The sequence below is a fragment of the Delphinus delphis genome, chromosome 2 (assembly GCF_949987515.2).
Source record: "Delphinus delphis chromosome 2, mDelDel1.2, whole genome shotgun sequence".
Lineage (NCBI taxonomy): Eukaryota > Metazoa > Chordata > Mammalia > Artiodactyla > Delphinidae > Delphinus > Delphinus delphis.
The window spans coordinates 25,389,319-25,411,747 of record NC_082684.1 but is presented as its reverse complement, the minus strand read 5'-3'; the positions used below and the strand labels follow the sequence as shown (position 1 = coordinate 25,411,747).

General features: G+C 40.6%; 1 pseudogene; it reads right to left on the bottom strand.

The window, feature by feature from the left end:
* Nucleotides 1–14,748: 14,748 nt before the first annotated feature.
* Nucleotides 14,749–22,429, bottom strand: part of LOC132417676 (cyclin-dependent kinase 1-like) — a 173,049-nt pseudogene continuing 165,368 nt past the window's right edge.

The window sequence follows — 22,429 nt, the reverse complement described above, 5'->3', positions numbered from 1 at the left end:
TCACATAGTATAGGCACACCTCATTTTACTGGTATTTATTTGCAGATAACGCTTTTTTTTTTTTAACAAATTGAAGCTTTGTGGCAACCTTGCATCAAGCAAGTCTATTGATGCCATTTTTCCAATAGCATTTGCTCACTTTATGTCTCTGTGCCACATGTTGGTAATTCTCACAATATTTCAAACTTCATTATTGTTATGTTTGTTATGGTGATCTGTGACTAGTGATATTTGGTGTTACTATCGCGAAAAGATGTCAACTTGCTGAAGGCTCAGATCATATTTAGCATTTTTTAGTAAGAGAGTATTCTTTAATTATGTACATTTTTTTTACACATAATGCTATTGCACACTTCATAGACTACAGTAGTAGTGTGTAAGCATAATTTTATATGCACTGGGAAATCAAAAATTTTGGTGTGTCTCACTTTATTGTGATATTAGCTGTATTATGGTGTTCTGGACCCAAACCTGCAATATCTCCAAGGTGTGCCTGTATCTTCTAGCATCTGCCTGTGGTTGAGAGAGGAGTTTTTAACAGATGGTGGCTGGGTTGACACCTTGGTATATAAGGTAGCCATTTCTACAAACTGCCTGGGTCGTAGAAACTGGAATATCAGGGTGACGAGGGCTCCAGAAAGAATGACTTAGGCCCACCTCTTCATTTTACAAATGAGGAAATTGAGGCCAAGGGAGACTACCTTGTCCAAGGACACCACTTGTTTGGCTGAGAGAGAACTAGAACTTCCTGATCCCTAGTCCAGTTCTCTTTACTCCTTCTGTGAATAAGGAGTATTTTCTAACTTTTTCTAACTTTTTCTAACTTTTCTAACTTGCCTGGCAATCAACGAATGGTTTCACATATAGTTTCCCTCTGTTTCCATTTCTCTGTATTTTAGCTTGTGTTCTTACTCCTTCTGTCTCAGGCCTCCTCCTGATTGTACTGATATTTAGTTCACAGTGAGATGACAGGTTGATCCATGGAAAAGAGGGCTAGAGAGTTGAGCAGAAGGGCCATAGGAGGTAGGATTACAGCCTTGCATCAGCTCTGATAGGGATAGTTGCACATCAATACACCCCGGATTTGTGACTGAAAAGCTATGTGTACAGGTAAGATTTTACAGGTGAGTCATATTAGGGATGCCTCCTATTTAAAGACTACCATGGCCACCCCTTTGCCTTATCCATTCCATCTCTAGAGATTTAACTTACAAAGATATATGCAAAAGGATGTTTTGAAAAACATTGTATACAGTAGCAAGAGATTATAAACAACCTGAATATCTACTGATGGGGGGATGGTTATAAAAACTGGTACATCCATACAGTGGAGTATATTTGAGATGCAATGTGGTAGATCGTATGGGCTAATATGGTGCAACCTACAAAATATATTGTTAAAAAAATAAGGTGTGTATATGGCTTGGTTTGTGTTCCCTTAAAAGAGAGCCTCGGACAAGGACGTGGGTGCAAGTAGTTTATTTAGGAAGAGATCCCAGGAAAAAGAAATCAGGGAGTGAAGAGAGGGAGACAGAAAATGCAAATAAAGTACGTACTGAGTTGTTGCTATAGCCAAGAGAAGCCCGAATAAGCCCAGACCTTTGAAAAACACACAGAATGTCTGTCTCCCAGAATTGTCTGTCTTGTTGGTAAGAAGGAAGGCTGGGATATTTATTAACGAAGCCCATCCTTCACTGGTTAAGGTTGTTCCATGGTGTTAACTGCCTCCTACTTCTGGCTGCATTTCCCTGTGGACTGAGCAGGCTCCTGTGGCTTTGAAGAAAGTGCTGGTGTTCAAGGTGGGAATCTGTCACAGCAGAAATCAGAGGTGGTATGAGAAAATGAGACGCCAGGCGCCAGAAGCACCTGCTATAATACAAAAGATGTCTACTTGCCTGTAAACAAAGTATATGTGTGTGTCTGTGCATGTGTAGCTACGTAAATATCTATATACAAATACCAACATAGAGGTGTATTCACATATACACGTGGACAATTTTGACTAATGCATAAAATCACTGGGAATAGTGGTTACCTTTGGGTAGGGAGATGGGGGTGTTTAGAGGTCTGGATATTTGGTGTGGGAGAGGACTAAGTTTTCAATGTCTAGCTTTTTGTACTAGTTGCTGTTTTCAACCACATGAATGTATTTATTTATTTGTGTATTTATTTTTGGCTGTGTTGGGTCTTCATTGCTATGTGCAGGCTTTCTCTAGTTGCGGCGAGTGAGGGCTACTCTTTGTTGCGGTGCGTGGTCTTCTCATTGTGGTGGCTTCTCTTGTTGTGGAGCACGGGTTCTAGGTGCGCAGGCTTCAGTAATTGTGGCGTGCGGGCTCAGTATTTGTGGCTCACGGGCTCTAGAGTGCAAGCTCAGTAGTTGTGGCTCACAGGATTAGCTGCTCCACGGCATATGGGATCTACCCGGACCAGGCTCGAACCCGTGTCCCCTGCATTGGCAGGTGGATTCTTAACCACTGTGCCACCGGGGAAGTCCCATGAATGTATTTTTTGAACAATGTTTTAATTAATTTTGTTGAGGTATAACTTACATATAATAAAACACACCTATTTTAAGTGTACAGTTTAATGAGTTTCAATGAACGTATACAGCCATTTAACCACCACCATAAACAAGATATAGCACATTTCTGTTGAGTTCCCAATTGGCCTTTTGCAGTCAGTCCTCTACTCTCACTCTAGGTAACCACGGATCTATTCTGGATCACCTTAAATTAAATTTGTCTTTTCTAGGGTTTCTATAAATGAAATCATACACTATACACTTTTTTGTGTCTAGCTTATTTATGTCAATAGTTTGTTCCTTGTTACTGGTGAGTAGTATTCTATTATAACACAATTTGTTTACCATTCACTTTCTTTTTTTTTTCCAACGTTTTATTTTATTTATTGTTTATTTAGTTAGTTATTTTTGAGGTACACGGGCCTCTCACTGTTGTGGCCTCTCCCGTTGCGAAGCACAGGCTCCGGACGTGCAGGCTCAGCGGCCATGGCTCACAGGCCTAGCCGCTCCACGGCATGTGGAATCTTCCCAGACTGGGGCACGAACCCATGTCCCCTGCATTGGCAGGCAGACTCTCAACCACTGCGCCACCAGGGAAGCCCGAATTTTTTTTTTTTTTTAACATCTTTATTGGAGTATAATTGCTTTACAATGGTGTGTTAGTTTCTGCTTTATAACAAAGTGAATCAGCCATACATATACATATATCCCCATATCTCCTCCCTCTTGCGTCTCCCTCCCACTCTCCCTATCCTACCCCTCCAGGTGGTCACAAAGCACTGAACTGTTGTCCCTGTGCTATGTGGCTGCTTCCCACTAGCCATCTGTTTTACATTTGGTAGTATATAGAAGTCAACACTAGTCTCTTACTTCGTCCCAGCTTACCCTTCCCCCTTCCTGTGTCCTCAAGTCCATTCTCTACATCTGCCTCTTTATTCATGTCCTGCCCCTAGGTTCTTTATAACCATTTTTTTTTAGATTCCATATATATGTTAGCATACAGTATTTGTTTTTCTCTTTCTGACCTCACTCTGCATGACAGACTCTAAATCAATCCACCTTGCTACAAATAACTCAATTACGTTTCTCTTTATGGCTGAGTAATATTCCATTGTATATATGTGCCACATCTTATTTATCAATTCATCTGTTGATGGACACTTAGGTTGCTTTCATGTCCTGGCTATTGTAAATAGAGCTGCAGTGAACATTGTGGTACATGACTCTTTTTGAATTATGGTTTTCTCAGGGTATATGCCCAGTAGTGGGATTGCTGGGTCATATGGTAGTTCTATTTGTAGTTTTTTAAGGACCCTCCATACTGTTCTCCACAGTGGCTGTATCAATTTACATTCCCACCAACAGTGCAAGAGGGTTCCCTTTTCTCCACAGCCTCTCCAGCATTTATTGTTTCTAGATTTTTTGATGATGGCCATTCTGACTGGTGTGAGATGATATCTCATTGTAGTTTTGATTTGCATTTCTCTAATGATTAGTGATGATGAGCATTCTTTCATGTGTTTGTTGGCAGTCTGCATATCTTCTTTGGAGAAATGTCTATTTAGGTCTCCTGGCCATTTTTGGATTGGGTTGTTTGTTTTTTTGTTATTGAGCTGCATGAGCTGCTTATAAATTTTGGAGATTAATCCTTTGTCAGTTGCTTCATTTGCAAATATTTTCTCCCATTCTGAGGATTGTCTTTTGGTCTCGTTTATGGTTTCCTTTGCTGTGCAAAAGCTTTGAAGTTTCATTAGGTCCCATTTGTTTATTTTTGTTTTTATTTCCATTTCCCTAGGAGGTGGGTCAAAAAGGATCTTGCTGTGATTTATGTCATAGAGTGTTCTGCCTATGTTTTCCTCTAAGAGTTTGATAGTTTCTGGCCTTACATTTAGGTCTTTAATCCATTTTGAGCTTATTTTTCTGTATGGTGTTAGGGAGTGATCTAATCTCATACTTTTACATGAACCTGTCCAGTTTTCCCAGCATCACTTATTGAAGTGGCTGTCCTTTCTCCACTGTACATTCCTGCCTCCTTTATCAAAGATAAGGTGACCATATGTGCGTGGGTTTGTCTCTGGGCTTTCTATCCTGTTCCATTGATCTTTCTGGTTTTGTGCCAGTACCATACTGTCTTGATTACTGTAACTTTGTAGTATAGTCTGAAGTCAGGGAGCCTGATTCCTCCAGCTCCATTTTTCGTTCTCAAGATTGCTTTGGCTATTCAGGGTGTTTTGTGTTTCCATACAAATTGTGAAATTTTTTGTTCTAGTTCTGTAAAAAATACCATTGGTAGTTTGATAGGGATTGCATTGAATCTGCAGATTGCTTTGGGTAGTAGAGTCATTTTCACAATGTTGATTCTTCCAATCCAAGAACATGGTATATATCTCCATCTATTTGTATCATCTTTAATTTCTTTCATCAGTGTCTTATAATTTTCTGCATACAGGTCTTTTGTCTCCTTAGGTACATTTATTTCCTAGATATTTTATTCCTTTTGTTACAGTGGTAAATGGGAGCGTTTTCTTGATTTCACTTTCAGATTTTTCATCATTAGTGTATAGGAATGCCAGAGATTTCTGTGCATTAATTTTGTATCCTGCTACTTTACCAAATTCATTGATTAGCTCTAGTAGTTTTCTGGTAGCATCCTTAGGATTCTCTATGTATAGTATCATGTCATCTGCAAACAGTGACAGCTGTACTTCTTCTTTTCCAATTTGGATTCCTTTTATTTCCTTTTCTTCTCTGATTGCTGTGCCTAAAACTTCCAAAACTATGTTGAATAAGAGTGGTGAGAGTGGGCAACCTTGTCTTGTTCCTGATCTTAGTGGAAATGCTTTCAGTTTTTCACCATTGAGGACAATGTTGTCTGTGGGTTTGTAATATATGGCCTTTATTATGTTGAGGAAAGTTCCCTCTATACCTACTTTCTGCAAGGTTTTTATCATAAATGGGTGTTGAATTTTGTTGAAAGCTTTCTCTGCATCTATTGAGATGATCATATGGTTTTTCTCCTTCCATTTGTTAATATGGTGTATCACATTGATTGATTTGCGTATATTGAAGAATCCTTGCATTCCTGGAATAAACCCCACTTGATCATGATGTATGATCCGTTTAATGTGCTATTGGATTCTGTTTGCTGGTATTTTGTTGAGGATTTTTGCATCTATTTTCATCAGTGATATTGGCCTGTAGTTTTCTTTCTTTGTGACATCCTTGTGTGGTTTTGGTATCAAGGTGATAGTGGCCTTGTAGAATGAGTTTGGGAGTGTTCCTCCCTCTGCTATATGTTGGAAGAGTTTGAGAAGGATAAGTGCTAGCTCTTCTCTAAATGTTTAATAGAATTCACCTGTGAAGCCACCTGGTCCTGGGCTTTTGTTTGTTGGACGATTTTTAATCACAGTTTCAATTTCAGTGCTTGTGATTGGTCTGTTCATATTTTCTATTTCTTCCTGATTCAGTCTTGGCAGGTTGTGCATTTCTAAGAATTTGTCCATTTCTTCCAGGTTGTTCATTTTATTGGCATAGACTTGCCTTTAGTAATCTCTCATGATCTTTTGTATTTCTGCAGTGTCAGTTGTTACTTCTCCTTTTTCATTTCTAATTCTATTGATTTGAGTCTTCTCCCTTTGTTTCTTGATGAGTCTGGCTAATGGTTTATCAATTTTGTTTATTGTCTCAAAGAACCAGCTTTTAGTTTTATTGATCTTTGCTATCGTTTCCTTCATTTCTTTTTCATTTATTTCTGACCTGATTTTTAGATTTCTTTCCTTCTGCTAACTTTGGGGTTTTTTTTTTGTTCTTCTTTCTCTAATTGCTTTAGGGGCAAGGTAAGGTTGTTTATTTGAGATGTTTCCTGTTTCTTAAGGTAGGATTGTATTGCTATAAACTTCCCTCTTAGAACTGCTTTTGCTGCATCCCATAGGTTTTGGGTCGTCGTGTCTCCATTGTCATTTGTTTCTAGGTATTTTTTTATTTCCTCTTTGATTTCTTCAGTGATCACTTCGTTATTAAGTAGTGTATTGTTTAGCCTCCATGTGTTTGTATTTTTTACAGATCTTTTCCTGTAATTGATATCTAGTCTCATAGCGTTGTGGTCGGAAGAGATACTTGATACAATTTCAGTTTTCTTAAATTTACCAAGGCTTGATTTGTGACCCAAGGTATGATCTATCCTGTAAAATGTTCCATGAACACTTGAGAAAAATGTGTATTCTGTTGTTTTTGAATGGCATGTCCTATAAATATCAATTAAGTCCACCTTGTTTAATGTATCATTTAAAGCTTGTGTTTCCTTATTTATTTTCATTTTGGATGATCTGTCCATTGGTGAAAGTGGGGTGTTAAAGTCCCCTACTATGAATGTGTTACTGTCGATTTTCCCTTTTATGGCTGTTAGTATTTGCCTTATGTATTGAGGTGCTCCTATGTTGGGTGCATAAATATTTACAATTGTTATATCCTCTTCTTGGATCGATCCCTTGATCATTATGTAGTGTCCTTCTTTTTCTCTTCTAATAGTCTTTATTTTAAAGTCTACTTTGTCTGATATGAGAATTGGTACTTCAGCTTTCTTTTGGTTTCCATTGCATGAAATATCTTTTTCCATCCCCTTACTTTCAGTCTGTATGTGTGTCTAGGTCTGAAGTTGGTCTCTTGTAGACAACAAATATATGGGTCTTGTTTTTGTATCCATTCAGCCAATCTGTGTCTTTTGGTGGGAGCATTTAGTCCATTTACATTTAAGGTAATTATTGATATGTATGTTCCTATTCCCATTTTCTTAATTGTTATGGGTTCGTTATTGTAGGTCTTTTCCTTCTCTGGTGTTTCTTGCCTAGAGAAGTTCCTTTAGCAGTTGTTGTAAAGCTGGTTTGGTGGTGCTGAGCTCTCTCAGCTTTTGCTTGTCTGTAAAGGTTTGAATTTCTCCATCAAATCTGAATGAGATCCTTGCTGGGTAGAGTAATCCTGGTTGCAGGTTTTTCTCCTTCATCGCTTTAAATATGTCCTGCCAGTCCCTTCTGGCTTGCAGAGTTTCTGCTGAAAGATCAGCTGTTAATCTTACAGGGATTCCCTTGAGTGTTATTTGTTGTTTTTCCCTTGCTGCTTTTAATATGTTTTCTTTGTATTTAATTTTTGACAGTTTGATTAATATGTGTCTTGGCGTGTTTCTCCTTGGATTTATCCTGTATGGGACTCTGTGTGCTTCCTGGACTTGATTAACTATTTCCTTTCCTATATCAGGGAAGTTTTCAACTATAATCTCTTCAAATATTTTCTCAGTCCCTTTCTTTTTCTCTTTTTCTGGAGCCCCTATAATTCGAATGTTGGTGCGTTTAATGTTGTCCCAGAGGTCTCTGAGACTGTCCTCAGTTCTTTTCATTCTTTTTTCTTTATTCTGCTCTGCAGTAGTTATTTCCACTATTTTATCTTCCAGGTCACTTATCTGTTCTTCTGCCTCAGTTATTCTGCTATTGATCCCATCTAGAGTATTTTTAATTTCATTTATTGTGTTGTTCATCCTTGTTTGTTTCATCTTTAGTTCTTCTAGGTCCTTGTTAAATGTTTCTTGCATTTTCTCTATTCTATTTCCAAGATTTTGGATCATCTTTACTATCATTATTCTGAATTCTTTTTCAGATAGACTGGCTACTTCCTGTTCATTTGTTAGGTCTGGTGGGTTTTTATCTTGCTCCTTCATCTGCTGTGCATTTTTCTGTCTTCTCATTTTGCTTATCTTACTGTGTTTGGGGTCTCCTTTTTGCAGGCTGCAGGTTCGTAGTTCCCATTGTTTTTGGTGTCTGTCCCCAGTGGCTAAGGTTGGTTCAGTGGGTTGTGTAGGCTTCCTGGTGGAGGGGACTAGTGCCTGTGTTCTGGTGGATGAGGCTGGATCTTGTTTTTCTGGTGGGCAGGTCCACCTCTGGTGGTGTGTTTTGGGATGTCTGTGGACTTATTATGATTTTAGGCAGCCTCTGTGCTAATGGGTGGGGTTGTGTTCCTGTCTTGCTAGTTGTTTGGCATAGGGTGTCCAGCACTGTAGCTTGCTGGTCGTTGAGTGAAGCTGGGTGCTGGTGTTGAGATGGAGATCTCTGGGAGATTTTTGCCGTTTGATATTATGTGGAGCTGGGAGGTCTCTTGTGGACCAGTGTCCTGAAGTTAGCTCTCCCACCTCAGAGGCACAGCACTGACTCCTGATTGCAGCACCAAGAGCCTTTCATCCACACGGCTCAGAATAAAAGGGAGAACAAGTAGAAAGAAAGAATTAGTAGAAGTAGAAAGAAAGAAAGAAAGGAGGGAGGGAGGGAGGGAGGAAGGAAGAAAGGAAGGAGGGAAGGAAGGAGAAAAAGAAAGAAAGAAGATAAAGTAAAATAAAATATAGTAAGATAAAATATAATAAAGTTATTAAAATAAAAAAATAATTATTAAGAGAAAAAAAAGAAAAAAAAAAACGGACGGATAGAACCCTAGTACCAATGGTGGAAGCAAAGCTATACAGACAAAGTCTCACACAGAAACATACACATACACATTCACAAAAAGAGGAAAAGGGGAAAAAATCATAAATTTTGCTCTCAAAGTCCACCTCCTCAATTTGGGATGATTCGTTGTTTAAAGGAGGGAAGGAGGGAAAGAAAGAAAGAAAGAAATAAGGTGAAATAAGATAAAATAAAATAAAATCAAGTTATTAAAATAAAAAATAATTATTAAGAAAAAAAATTAAAAACAAAAAACGGACGGATAGAACCCTAGGACAAATGGTGGAAGCAAAGCTATACAGACAAAATCTCACACAGAAGCATGCACATACACACTCACAAAAAGAGGAAAAGGGAAAAAAAATCATAAATCTTGCTCTCAAAGTTCACCTCCTCAATTTGGGGTGATTCGCTGTCTATTCATGTATTCCACAGATGTAGGGTACATCAAGTTGATTGTGGAGCTTTAATCCGCTGCTCCTGAGGCTGCTGGGAGAGATTTCCCTTTCTCTTCTTTGTTCTCACAGCTCACAAGGGCTCAGCTTTGAATTTGGCCCCGCCTCTGCGTGTAGGTCGCCGGAGGGCGCCTGTTCTTCGTTCAGACAGGACGGGGTTAAAGGAGCCGCTGATTCGGGGCCTCTGGCTCACTCAGGCCGGGGGTGGGGAGGGAGGGGCACGGAGTGCGGGGCGGGCCTGTGGCGGCAGAGGCCGGCGTGACGTTGCACCAGCCTGAGGCGCGCCGTGCGTTCTTCCAGGGGAGTTGTCCCTGGATCCCGGGAACCTGGCAGTGGCGGGCTGCACAGGCTCCCCGGAAGGGAGGTGTGGAGAGTGACCTGTGCTCGCACACAGGCTTCTTGGTGGCGGCAGCAGCAGCCTTAGCGTCTCATGCCCGTCTCTGGGGTCCGCGCTGTTAGCCGCGGCTCGCGCCCGTCTCTGGAGCTCCTTTAGGCAGCGCTGTTAATCCCCTCCTCGCGCACCAGGAAACAAAGAGGGAAGAAAAAGTCTCTTGCCTCTTCGGCAGGTCCAGACTTTTCCCCGGACTCCCTCCCGTCTAGCCGTGGCGCACTAAACCCCTGCAGACTGTGTTCACGCCGCCAACCCCAGTCCTCTCCCGGCGCTCCGACCGAAGCCCGAGCCTCAACTCCAGGCCTCGCCCGCCCCATCAGGTGAGCAGACAAGCCTCTCGGCCTGGTGAGTGCCGGTCGGCCCTGACTGTCTGTGCGGGAATCTCCCCGCTTTGCCCCCCGCACCCCTGTTGCTGTGCTCTCCTCCGCGGCTCCGAAGCTTTCCCCCTCCACCACCCGCAGTCTCCGCCCGCGAAGGGGCTTCTAGCGTGTGCAGACCTTTCCTCCTTCACAGCTCCCTCCCACTGGTGCGGGTCCCGTCCCTGTTCTTTTGTCTCTGTTTTTTCTTTTTTCTTTTGCCCTACCCAGGTACGTGGGGGGTTTCTTGCGTTTTGGGAGGTCTGAGGTCTTCTGCCAGCGTTCAGTAGGTGTTCTGTAGGAGTTGTTACATGTGTAAATGTATTTCTGGTGTATCTGTGGGGAGGAAGGTGATCTCCGCGTCTTACTCTTCCGCCATCTTCCTGGAACTGATGATCAATTTTTTTAATTGAAGTATAGTTGCTCTACAATATTATATAAGTTACAGTTGTGTAATATAGTGATTCACAATTTTTACAGGTTATGCTGCATTTAGAGTTATTATAAAATATTGGCTGTGTTCCCCGTGTCTTGCAATATCACCTTCTAGCTTTTTTTTTTTTTTTTTTTTTTGCACGGTACGCCGGCCTCTCACTGTTGTGGCCTCTCCCGTTGCAGAGCACAGGCTCCAGATGCGCAGGTTCAGCGGCCATGGCTCACGGGCCTAGCCGCTCTGCGGCATGTGGGATCTTCCCGGACCTGGGCACGAACCCGTGTCCCCTGCATCGGCAGGCGGACTCTCAACCATTGAGCCACCAGGGAAGACCCATTGTAGCTTATTTTATATCTAATAGTTTGTACCTCTTACTCCCCTACCTCTATATTGCCCCCCCACCTGCCTTCTCCCTACTGGTAACCACTAGGTTGTTCTCTATATCTGTGAGTGGTCTGTGAACAAACCACTAGTTTGTTCTCTATATTCTCACAGATATAGAGAATACAAATACAAATGGTATTTGTCTTTTTCTGTCTGACTTATTTCACTTAGCATAATGTCCTCCAAGTCCATCTATGTTGCTGTAAATGGCAAAATTTTGTTCTTTTTTGTGGCTGAGTAGTATTCCATTGCGTGTATGTGTGTGTGTGTGTGTGTGTGTGTGTGTGTGTGTGTATCTTGCATCTTCTTTATCCATTCACCTGTTGATGGACACTTAGGTTGCTTCCATATCTTGGCCATTGTAAATAATGCTGCTATGAACATTGGGGTGCATGTATCCTTTTAAATTAGTGTTTTTGGTGGTTTTTTATTTTTGGATATATATCCAGGAGTGGAATTGCTGGGTCATATAGTAGTTCTATTTTTAGTTTCTTAAGAAACCTCCGTATTGTTTTCCCCAGTGGCTGCACCAATTTACATTCCTACCAACAATGTACAACGGTTCCCTTTTCTCCACATCCTCACCAACATTTGTTATTTGTGTTCCTTTTTTTAAAATATTTACTTATTTATTTGGCTGTGCCGGGATCTTCGTTGCTGCATGTGGGATCCTTGTTGTGGCACGTGGGATCTTTAGTTGCAGCATACAGGGTCTTTAGTTGCAGCATGCAAACTCTCAGTTGTGGCATGTGGGGTCTAGTTCCCTGACCAGGGATCAAACCTGGGCCCCCTGCATTGGGAGCACGGAGTCTTAGCCACTGGACCACCAGGAAAGTCCCTGTTTGTGTTCCTTTTGATGATAGCAGTCTGACAGGTGTGAGGTAATATCTCATGTGGTTCTGATTTGCATTTCCATGATGATTAGTGATGCTGAGCATCTCTTCTCGGCCATCTGCATTTCCTCTTTGGAAAAAAATGTCTATTCAGTTTTTTTGCCCATTTTTTAATTGGATTTTTTTTATGATGTTGAGTTGTATGAGCTGTTTGTATATATTGGATATTAATCCCGTATTGGTCATATCATTTGTAAATATTTTTTCCCATTTAGTAGGTAGTTTTTTTGTTTTGTCAATGGTTTTCAAAAGCTTTTAAGTTTAATTAGGTCCCATTTGTTTATTTTTGCTTTTATTTCCTTTACTTTAGGAGATGGATCCAAAAAATATTGCTGCCATTTATGTCAGAGTATTCTGCCTATATTTTCCGCTAGGAGTTTTATAGTATCTGGTCTTACATTTAGGTCTTTAATCCATTCTGAGTTTATTTTTGTATATGATGTTAGAGAATTTTGTAATTTCATTCTCGTACATGTAAGTGTCCAGTTTTCCCAGCACCACTTATTGAAGAGACTGTGTTTTCTTCATTATATATTCTTTAATGATCAATTTTAAGTTAACTTTTGTTTATATTGTAAGACAATGTTCAAAGTTTATTTTCTTTCTGGGATATTCAATTGTTGTAGCAACATTTGTTGAAAATCCTTTCCCCTTGTATTACTTTGGCATTTTTGTCAAAAATTAATTGACCGTATGAGTGGGTCTATATCTGGACATTTTATTCTGTTCCACTGATCTATATGTCTCTCCTATGTTAATAGCACACTGTCTGTATTATTATAGCTTTATTGTAGATCCTAAAATAGTGTAGGTCTTACACTATTTGGGGATGTAGTATAGGAGGTAGTCTAAGTCCTCCATCTTTGTTCTTCTTTTTCAAAGTTGTTTTGGCTCTTTTAAATCCTTAACATTTACATACAGATTTTATTATCGGCTCATCAGTTTCTATTAAGAAAAACCTGTGGCATTGTGATTGAGATTACATTGAATCCCAATACATTGGGAAATATTAATATCTTAATATTGTGTCTGACAATCCATAAACATTGTATATATCTTCCTTTATTTAGGTCTTTTAAATTTTTTTCAGTGATTATTTTATCATTTTCAGTGTGGAGGTTTAGCATGTATTTTGTTAAATTTATCCACAAGTGTTTTATATCTTTTGATGCTGTCACAAAAGTTATTTGTGGTAGCCAGCCTCCAGGTTGGCCCTCAATGCTCCTTCCCTCCTGGTATTCATGCCCTTGTACAGTCCCCCCTGCAATGCACACACATTGTACCAGGTCTGTGTGACCAATAGGATATGGCAAAGTGATGGAATGCCACTTCTGAGAGTAGGCAGTAAAAGGCATCATGGCTTCTTCCTTGTTCTCTGTTGGATTGCTTGCTCTGGAAAACATGAGAACAGCTCTACTGGAAGGTCAAATGTGGTGAAGAACAGATACCCTCATAAACGAGGAACGGAGGCCTCCACTAACAAGACGTGAATGAGTGATCTTGAAAGTGCATCCTCCAGACCCAGTCGAGCCTTCAGATGACAGCAGCCCTGGCTGATATCTTGACTGCAACCTCCTGAGAGATGCTGAGCCAGACCACCTGGTGAAGCTTTTCCCAGATTCCAGACTTGTAGAAACTGTGTGAGATTCTAGATGTTTGTTGTTTCAAGCTGCTAACTTGGTAATTCATTATGTAGCAGTTGAGAACTAATACAGTATTTTAAAAAATTAATGGTATCTATTTTATTTCAATTTCTAACTCTTTGTTTCTACCATTTAGAAATTCTTCTTCTTTTTTTTTTTCCCGGTAAGTGGGCCTCTCACTGTTGTGGCCTCTCCCGTTGCGGAGCACAGGCTCCGGATGCGCAGACTCAACGGCCATGACTCACGGGCCTAGCTGCTCTGCAGCATGTGGGATCTTCCCAGACCGGGGCACAAACCCGTGTCCCCTGCATCGGCAGGCGGACTCTCAACCACTGTGCCACCAGGGAAGTCCCTTCTTTTTATTTTAAATATACATAGACCTTGTACCTTTGTCCTTGCTAAAATCAGCTCTTTTGCAGTTAGGATTTTCTACGTAAGCAATCACGTTATCTGTGACAAAGACAGTTTTGCTTCTTTTCAAAGCTGGATGCTTTTTGTTTATTCTACTGCCTTATTAACCTGGTAGGACTTTTAGTATAATGTTAAAAAAATGGTGAGAGCAGATATTCTTGCCTTGTTCTTGATCTTAAGGGGAAAGCCATTCAGTCAGTGTGATGTTAGTTGTAGGTTTTTCCAAGATGCCCTTTATCAGGCTGAAGAAGTTTTCTTCTGTTCTTAATTTACTAAAAGGTTTAAATTTTGGGGCTTCCGTGGTGGTGCAGTGGTTGAGAGTCTGCCTGCCGATGCAGGGGACATGGGTTCATGCCCCGGTCGGGGAAGATCCCACATGCCGTGGAGCAGCTAGGCCCGTGAGCCATGGCCGCTGAGCCTGCACGTCCGAAGCCTGTTGCTCTGCAATGGGAGAGGCCACAACAGTGAGGGGCCCACATACCGAAAAAAAAAAAAAAAAGGTTTAAATTTTTTTCTCATTTTTTTGTCATCAATACTAGATTTATAGTTTTATTATAGTAAAAAATAGTTGTTACAGTGAGATCTACACACATATACAGAATTACATTTAAATTCATATAGAACAGTATTTACATTTTAAGTTGAACCTGAAATTAGAAGATGAAGTATGGCTTAAACTTTACAACAAAGAAAAGGAAAATACATGGGATAAAAATAGAGTTAACAGTAAAAATAGAACAATCTGTTCTTGATACATGTGGAAACTTTTTGTCAGAATGCTACATCTTCTTAATATGATTGTCTAAACCATTAAAATATGGGTAGCTCAGTTTTATTTTGTCAGCAGTTTCTTTGACAGGATTATAAACTAATGTTTTTGAAAGCAAATCCAAGCCATTTTCAACCAAGCTTTTGACATGGGATGCTAGCTTCCTGGTTTTCACTTGGAAAATGTATTCTTATAGTCCTGTAAAGATGCCACTTCTGGCCATGCTTCATTACTGGGGGGGCCCAAAGTTCTGAATATTTTAAAGAGTTGATCAACTTCTGAATTCCCATAGAAAAGTGGCTTCTTTGTTGTTAATTCTGCAAATATGGTGTCTATATGCCAAATGTCAACTGGAGTCGAGTAGTGAGCTGACCCCAGCAGTACTTCTGGAGATCTCTACCGGAGTGTTACTAACTCATGTATGTATACTCTAATAGGTATTCCAGAAGCTCTGGCAAAGCCAAAGTCAACTAGTTTAATTGTTCCTTTGTTATCAATAGATTTTGAGGTTTTAAATCCCTGTGAAGAGATCTTCTAGGCTGACAAAACACAATCCCTTGTAGGGTTTATTACAAATAACTCTTAACAAGTGAAGAATCCATGAACAGACCTGGAGGGATAGAATCCAAGTACTTTTGAGATCCAAGGAATTCAAAGATGAGATGTAACCTGGATTCTTGCGTAACCACATTTGGAGATTGACTATGTTTGGATGACAGAGTTCTAAAAGAGAAATTTCCTGAGTTAAGGCACTAGGAACACTTCCTCTTTACTTTCTAGTCTGATTTTTTCATGGCTACCACTTGACCTGTAGTTTTGTGTCTACCCTTACACATAATTCCATAGATACTTCTCCAACTTTCTCTATTTTGGAATAATCATCCACAATTACTAAATAGGAATGGTAGATCCTGGATTATCATTCTGTGATGGTAGAGGATGTGGTTGGAGGTGTCAGAGGGGTGGTGGAGGCAGTGATGCAGCCATCATATCTGTGTCGCTCTTCCTCAACTTCCAAGAGCCCTGAGAGCTTTTATTCTCAATAATTTTCTAATAATCTTTCTGAGTCTATTGAGATAATTGTTTTCTTCTTTTTTGTTCTGTTAGTATGTTGAATTACATTGATTGATATTTGAATGTTAAACCAGCCTTGCATTCCTGAGATAAAACCCACTGGATCATCATGTATGAATTGTTTTTGAAAACATTTGATGAATACTTTTCTATTATTTGAGGCACATTTGCATTTCATCTGAGAGAAGCCAGGAGACTCTGCTCCCATTGGCTGCTTTTGGGAGCACAGTGTTTCCTTGGTGCTTGAAACTTGGATAAGTGGGTTTTTGTACCCCTTTGAGATCCTTGGGGGAAGTGTCCAGACTGAGACATGTGGGAATCTTGGTAGAGTGTTGATAATTTCTTGCCCCCCCAAATCAATATATTTGTTCAATCAAAATGTTTGTTCAGGGCTTCCCTGGTGGCGCAGTGGTTGAGGGTCCACCTGCCGATGCAGGGGACACGGGTTCGTGCCCCGGTCTGGGAAGATCCCACATGCCGCGGAGCGGCTGGGCCTGTGAGCCATGGCCGCTGAGCCTGCGTGTCCGGAGCCTATGCTCCGCAACGGGAGAGGCCACAACAGTGAGAGGCCCGCGTACCGCAAAAAAAAAAAAAAAAGTTTGTTTAGCTTTAATTTGGAGGAGGAGTTGAAAACTGGGAAAGTGAAAAAAGAATGGAGAAGGAGGACTGCTGGTAGAAACCTCAAAATAGGGAGAATATTAAGATATTAGCTACCTTAAGTGACAAATATTCACTATTGAAATCATGGCCCTTAGAGGTCTTAGCTACAACTTCAGGATCATTTTGCAGTATTCCTTTAACCACACATTCTACTTTCCTGAGAAGAGTTTCGATCTTGCATTTTTCCTCTATCTATCTCCTTAATTTCCAGCGACACACCGGCATCCAGTGATGTTTGAACGTATCTTTCCTTGTGTAGTAGTGCTCCATGCAGCTGCCCGGCAGACCCACTCCTTAGTTTGACTCTGGCCTGTTTCCTCTTAATGCTTTGATCAGTATTTGTCGAGAGCTCAGTGTCCCCTTCTTCGAGACTCCAGGGAGATGGGTATGAAATATTATAATAATTTATTTTCACTCAAGGGCATTAAGACCAGGAGAAACCTCTCTTGGCCTGCCTCGGGGCCTGGGGTTAGTGTCCGTGTGTTAGGAGTAGGGAGACTGAGACATGGGATTATGAAAAGGAAACTTTCAGTGGATGAAATGATAGGAAAGAGTCTGGGTGGCTCCATCGAGTCCCAGATAGCTGCCAGCTTCTCAAGGTTAACACACTGAGAAGGCTTAGGCCCTCTTGGCTTTCTCCTGTGTTCAGGCCGCTAGGGATCTATGAGTCTGTGAAAATAGCTGCTGTGCAGAGTAGAGCATTGCAGGCTCTCTTTCTCTATTCTCTGTCTCATTTTTCATTCTCTCCTCGATCCCCCTGTAACCTAGACTGGGACAATCAGATGACAAAAGAGATCTACTTTAAAACGAGTGCACTCAGGTATTTATAGTAAGGAAATGGGCTGAATGAGCCAGCTGCTAAAAATAGATGGTATGACTTAATCCATGCAGGAAGATTGTGGCCCGATGCATTTAGGGATAAAATAAATCATTTCAGATCTAATATTTAGAAAACTTATCCCAGATTGGAATGGTTGGCCTCTTGTGAGAAATGCTATAGATTTTTCTAAACTGGTAGCAGGGGTCGGGATGGGCTTTGCAGGGAAAAGGCTTGACATCAGCCTAGACATCAGAAGATCTTCTCAAGTCTGTTTTGGTTTTCCTCCAGAGAAATTGGTCTAAGTCCTCTAAGCTCTGTACAAAACAAATGTCAGTAAACCTTGCTGAGTCCATAAGGTGGGTTTGGGGCTCTGACTTATGTTTGGGGGATACTAACTCTGTCAACTGTAGATACTCATTCAATTTTCCCACATGGGTAAGTTCTTTTAATAAATAAACACATGCATAGCATTTATTGAACACTTCCTGAGTGACATGCACCATGCTAGGCCCTTCTCATTCTATTTTATTTAGACCTCACCCTAACCTTGGCATATGCTCTCCTTTTTGCTGATACACAAACTGAGGCTCAGCTAGGATTTTCCAAAGCCATGTTGGTTGAGAATAGCAGATTGAGATCTGAACTCATATCTAGCATGGGGGATAGATATGGAGTCTTGCAGTATTTTTGCAATCCTCTTGGCATTTTATTCTGGGCTGTGCACTTACAGGCCCTCAATCAGTGTTTATAATGAAGGCTTTCTTGATTCTCATTATCTCTTCCTCCTTTGAGTTCAATAGCCTACTTGTACTGTTCAACTTCGCATCCACTTTATGTTATCTTATATCATCCATTGTATCATTTAGGAATGTGTTAATTTGCAAGGAAAAATACCTCAACCGATGTGGTGTTTTAAAGAAAAATGGTTGCAAGTTCTTTTTACGCCTCTAATTGAGAGCTGGCATCTGTGTCTCGTCTCCTTGAATCTGGTGACTGCTTCGACCAGCTGAGTACTGTAGAAATGACACTGATTCCTGCATGAGCCTGGATCATACAAATCCACGCAGCTTCCTTCTAGGTCTCTTGGAATGCTTGCTCTCAGAACCCAGCCATTGTGCTGTGAAAAGCCTAAGCCATGTGGAGAGGCCACATGTGTTGGCACTTGGTCAACAGTCCCATCTGAGCCCAGTCTTTTATCATTCTAGCCTGGGTACCAGACACAGGAGTGAAGAAGTTTTCATGGAAATGGATTCTCCAGGGCCAGGTATTCTAGTTCCTGGGTGTTTGAGTCACTCACCCGGTTGAGTCTTCTCAACAGAGGCTCCGGATATCATGCAGTAAAGACAGACCATTCCAGATGGACCCTGTCTGAATTCCTGACCTGCAAAATCTGTGAGCTTAATAAAATGACTTATTTTAATGGCACTTTTAGAGTAGCTTGTGACACAGTACAAGTAACTGGGATATCCAGCTAGCACTGGTTTACAGCAATTGAAATATGTGTATACATGTATTTAATGTAGTAGAAGATCTAGAGGTAAGCCCTTGTTGGCATGAGTTCACTGCTCAGCTATGCCATCAGGGACCCAGGATCTTTCCATGTGTCCATATTGCCATCCTTAGTGTGTTGCCTTTGTTCTCATGCTTGTTGCCTCATAGTTTGGGCATAAATGCTGTAGCTCCAGGCATTGCATCCGCATTCAAGTTAGGAAGAAGAAAGGACAGGCAGAGCTAGTCTCATCTATATGGTTTTATTAGGAAAGCAAAAGCTTTCCCAGAAGCCCTCAGGTCTTTGCTTATGTTTCACCAGCTAGAATTTTGTCACGTGTTCACCCCTCAGGGGAAGGGAGGCTGAAAAAATGAGTATTTACCTGGCATATTGCTGTCCTAGTCTGGATTTGCTTAGCAAGGATACCGGAGTGCGTGAGCACCACGTGGGCAAGACCAGTGTCTGCCACATACCTCAGTTGCTTTGCATCACTTTTTTCTGGTTGGTTCAACTAGGTGGTGAGTTTTTGAAAACAGAGACAGCGATGGTTCCTCCTCTGGAATGCTTCTTAGCATGCCATATAGCGCTGAGAATGTCACTTCTGTTTTATATATTCACCTACTGAAGAAAGAGAAGAACAGTAAGGGGGAGATTTTCTAGAGCAGAGGTATTCGCATGTTTTCCTTGCATATCCCCTGAAAAAAATTTGAGAGGCAGTGTACCCCCTTGTACATTTTTAACTTGGTATCTACGGTTACTATAACTTTACATAAAAATTACAAAGAATGTAATTTTGGGCAAATAATAAATACTGAAATTTAAAAATTTTTAAATAAACCTTTACATTGCCCTTTTTAAAGTTTCCAGTCTAAATATCATAATGATTTGATACTACTGTCTTCTGTTTAAAAATATACAAAAGAGCTTTTCTTTAGTAGTCAGAAAATTTTACATCATTGCTTTTTCTCCTTGAACTCACATTTTCATTCCACTTTCCCCACAGAATTTTATCCTCATGTAATATATTTTTATGCTTGAAAGTTTTTTATCGATTTCGGTATCACGCTTCTCTGCAACAAAAACATACATATAGATTGAAACAGCATTTTAAAACATTTCATGTGCCTAAAAGGCTTTAAGTATTAAAACATTCCTTCTGGACTGAATTATCATTAAAATTGTTATACTATGTAATTGAGAAAAACAACATAGATATATTATAATTTTGATATGGAATTATTAAACACAGAAGTGAAACTCATTGGAAATGCATCTGCTGTGAGATGGATGGCATTTTAAAAACTCGTATCATGTATCTGTGGGTGAATATTACTTATTGCTTGATTGAGACAGTTCGACATCAGTTGCAAGCCAAGTTTTTGTTTATTAAGACAAGTGCTGACGGATGTTAACTAGACTTATTGTCATCATTTTGCAATCTGTACTAGGATTGAATCATTACATTGTACACCTGAAACTAGCGTAACATATTTCAATTAAAATAAAAGGTTAAAGTGCTGAAAACGTTCACATAAGTTAAGTGGAAATGTAAGGAAAATTGTTACATTTGAATTATTTGAACTGCTTCCAAGTCATATATTAAAAATCACATAGTGGTCTATCATCAAAAATTTGTTTTAATGATCTATCAGCTGACAGCGCAAATTAGGTCCCCATTTGATTATGTGGAAAACGCCTGACTCGGAAAAGAAATTGTAACCAGTCATTTGAGTTGCTCATTTGCAAATGGATTTTCCCCTCTCATTAGAGACATTCACAACCTCAATATTTCTATTTATTCCCTGTTTGGAGCCCTGGAAGTTTGTCCTCCAGGACACATAGTAAGATTTGGGATGTGTGAGCACTATGTCTTGCTTTTGGTAAGTGGGAGGAGGGCTACTGTGAAAGAGAAGATAGGGAAGATGTGGAAGGAGAACTTGCCTGGTGCCCCAGCTGCAGGCAGATCAATTTTAGGGGAGTCTGTAGGAAAAATGAAGATTTGGAAATTCATCTTTATCAGTCTATCCATGTCCCAAACCAAGTCCTCTTATACCCCCAACAGCATGTGTACCCCAACTTGAAGGCTGCTGTTCCAAAAGCTGTTAGAACTCATAGAGACGTTATCACTCTTGGAGAGGATGAATTTGCTTGAGTTCCCCTTTAGGCATACTGGCTCGCACTTAATGAGCTGCTCTGTGCAGTGCCTTATAGGTACCATCTTACCAAGTCCTGAAAACAATCTTAAGAGGGAGGAATCATTATCTCTATTTTGCAGATGAGAATGCAGTGGTTAAGGGAAGTAGCAGGCATCAGGCACCAAAACTGGGGTTCAAACCCAGGTCGATGGGTTTACAGAGCCTGAGCTATTTAGCCACTGTGTAAATTGTGCCTGGCTCTGGTTACAGGGAGCATAGCTCTTCACGGGAGCTGTTGCCTGGACTGCTGTTGCTTTTATCTTTGTTTCCTTCTTGGCAAATTTCTCTAAACCCAGATGGCTGGGCCCTACCTCTAGAATTTCTGATTCAGTAGGTCTGGGGGAGGCCGAGAATCTGCATTTCTAACAAGTTCCTAGGTCTGGGAGCCCACTTCTCTAAAGCACGTCCAGCTTCATGGGAGAGATTCCCGTTTCTAATGTATTTAGGGACTGATGCTTTTTCCCTTAAGTTTCTTTTAGGGCTGAGGTTTTCATTTGCCTTGAAGTGAGTATATGTAAAATGCACATTGCATATATATTTCAATGCCTGAAACAACTTTGGAAAAACTTGTGCTGCAGGAATTTTTGCTGGAGATTTTTTTGGTGGTTTTGCACACGAAGGTCCTCTCTGTCTCTGCCAAGTTGTTCACTCTGTCTGTCTGGATGGAATGTCCCTTCCTTCATTCTTCACCTGTTGGTTCAGTCCTCAAGACTCATCTCAAAATAATATCTTCTCTCTGAAATTTGCTGGTTAACTTAAGTACCTCTTGCCTGAACTCCTCTAGCCCGGCATAGAATGCTGTAGGCACAATATTGCTTACACATTCTCTCTTGCATTGGTTGATAAATTTGATACTAGCAAAGTGCCCAATAAATAATAATAGGTAGCAAACATTTAATAAGCACTTACTAAATACCAGGCATTTGCTTACATTTCCTATTTCATTAAATTCTTACAACAATATTATGAGGTAGATACAGTTATTATCCCTATCGCATAGTTGAGGAAACTGAGGCACAGAAAGGTAACTTAGACAAGGGCATACAGCTATTCAGGGGCATTTCCTTTGTTGAAGTCTCTGTGGCCTAGACTGACCCTTGGGCTTGCAGCCCGAAATACTGATCTGTCAGCTCATGAAGCTCATTGACATGAATGCACATAATCTGTGTCGAGAGAATGCCAGGCCATTGATTTGTGTGGCTAGAAATGCCCAGGGGAAAGGGTACTCTGGGCAGTGTATTCTGTCTCTTATGGCAGACTTCTCGGGAAGCCTAAGTATAAGCCTCCATTTGACTTGCTAGCACAGCAGTTCAGACCAGGGGAGTTAGTGACACAGGTGCAACCTGTAGTGGCCTCGGGTTAATACAATTCATTGCTGCAACAAAGATACTGTTGGGAGCAATAGGGCAAGTCCTTGGGTACTATTGCTTGGTGGATAAGAGAAGAGATTCTG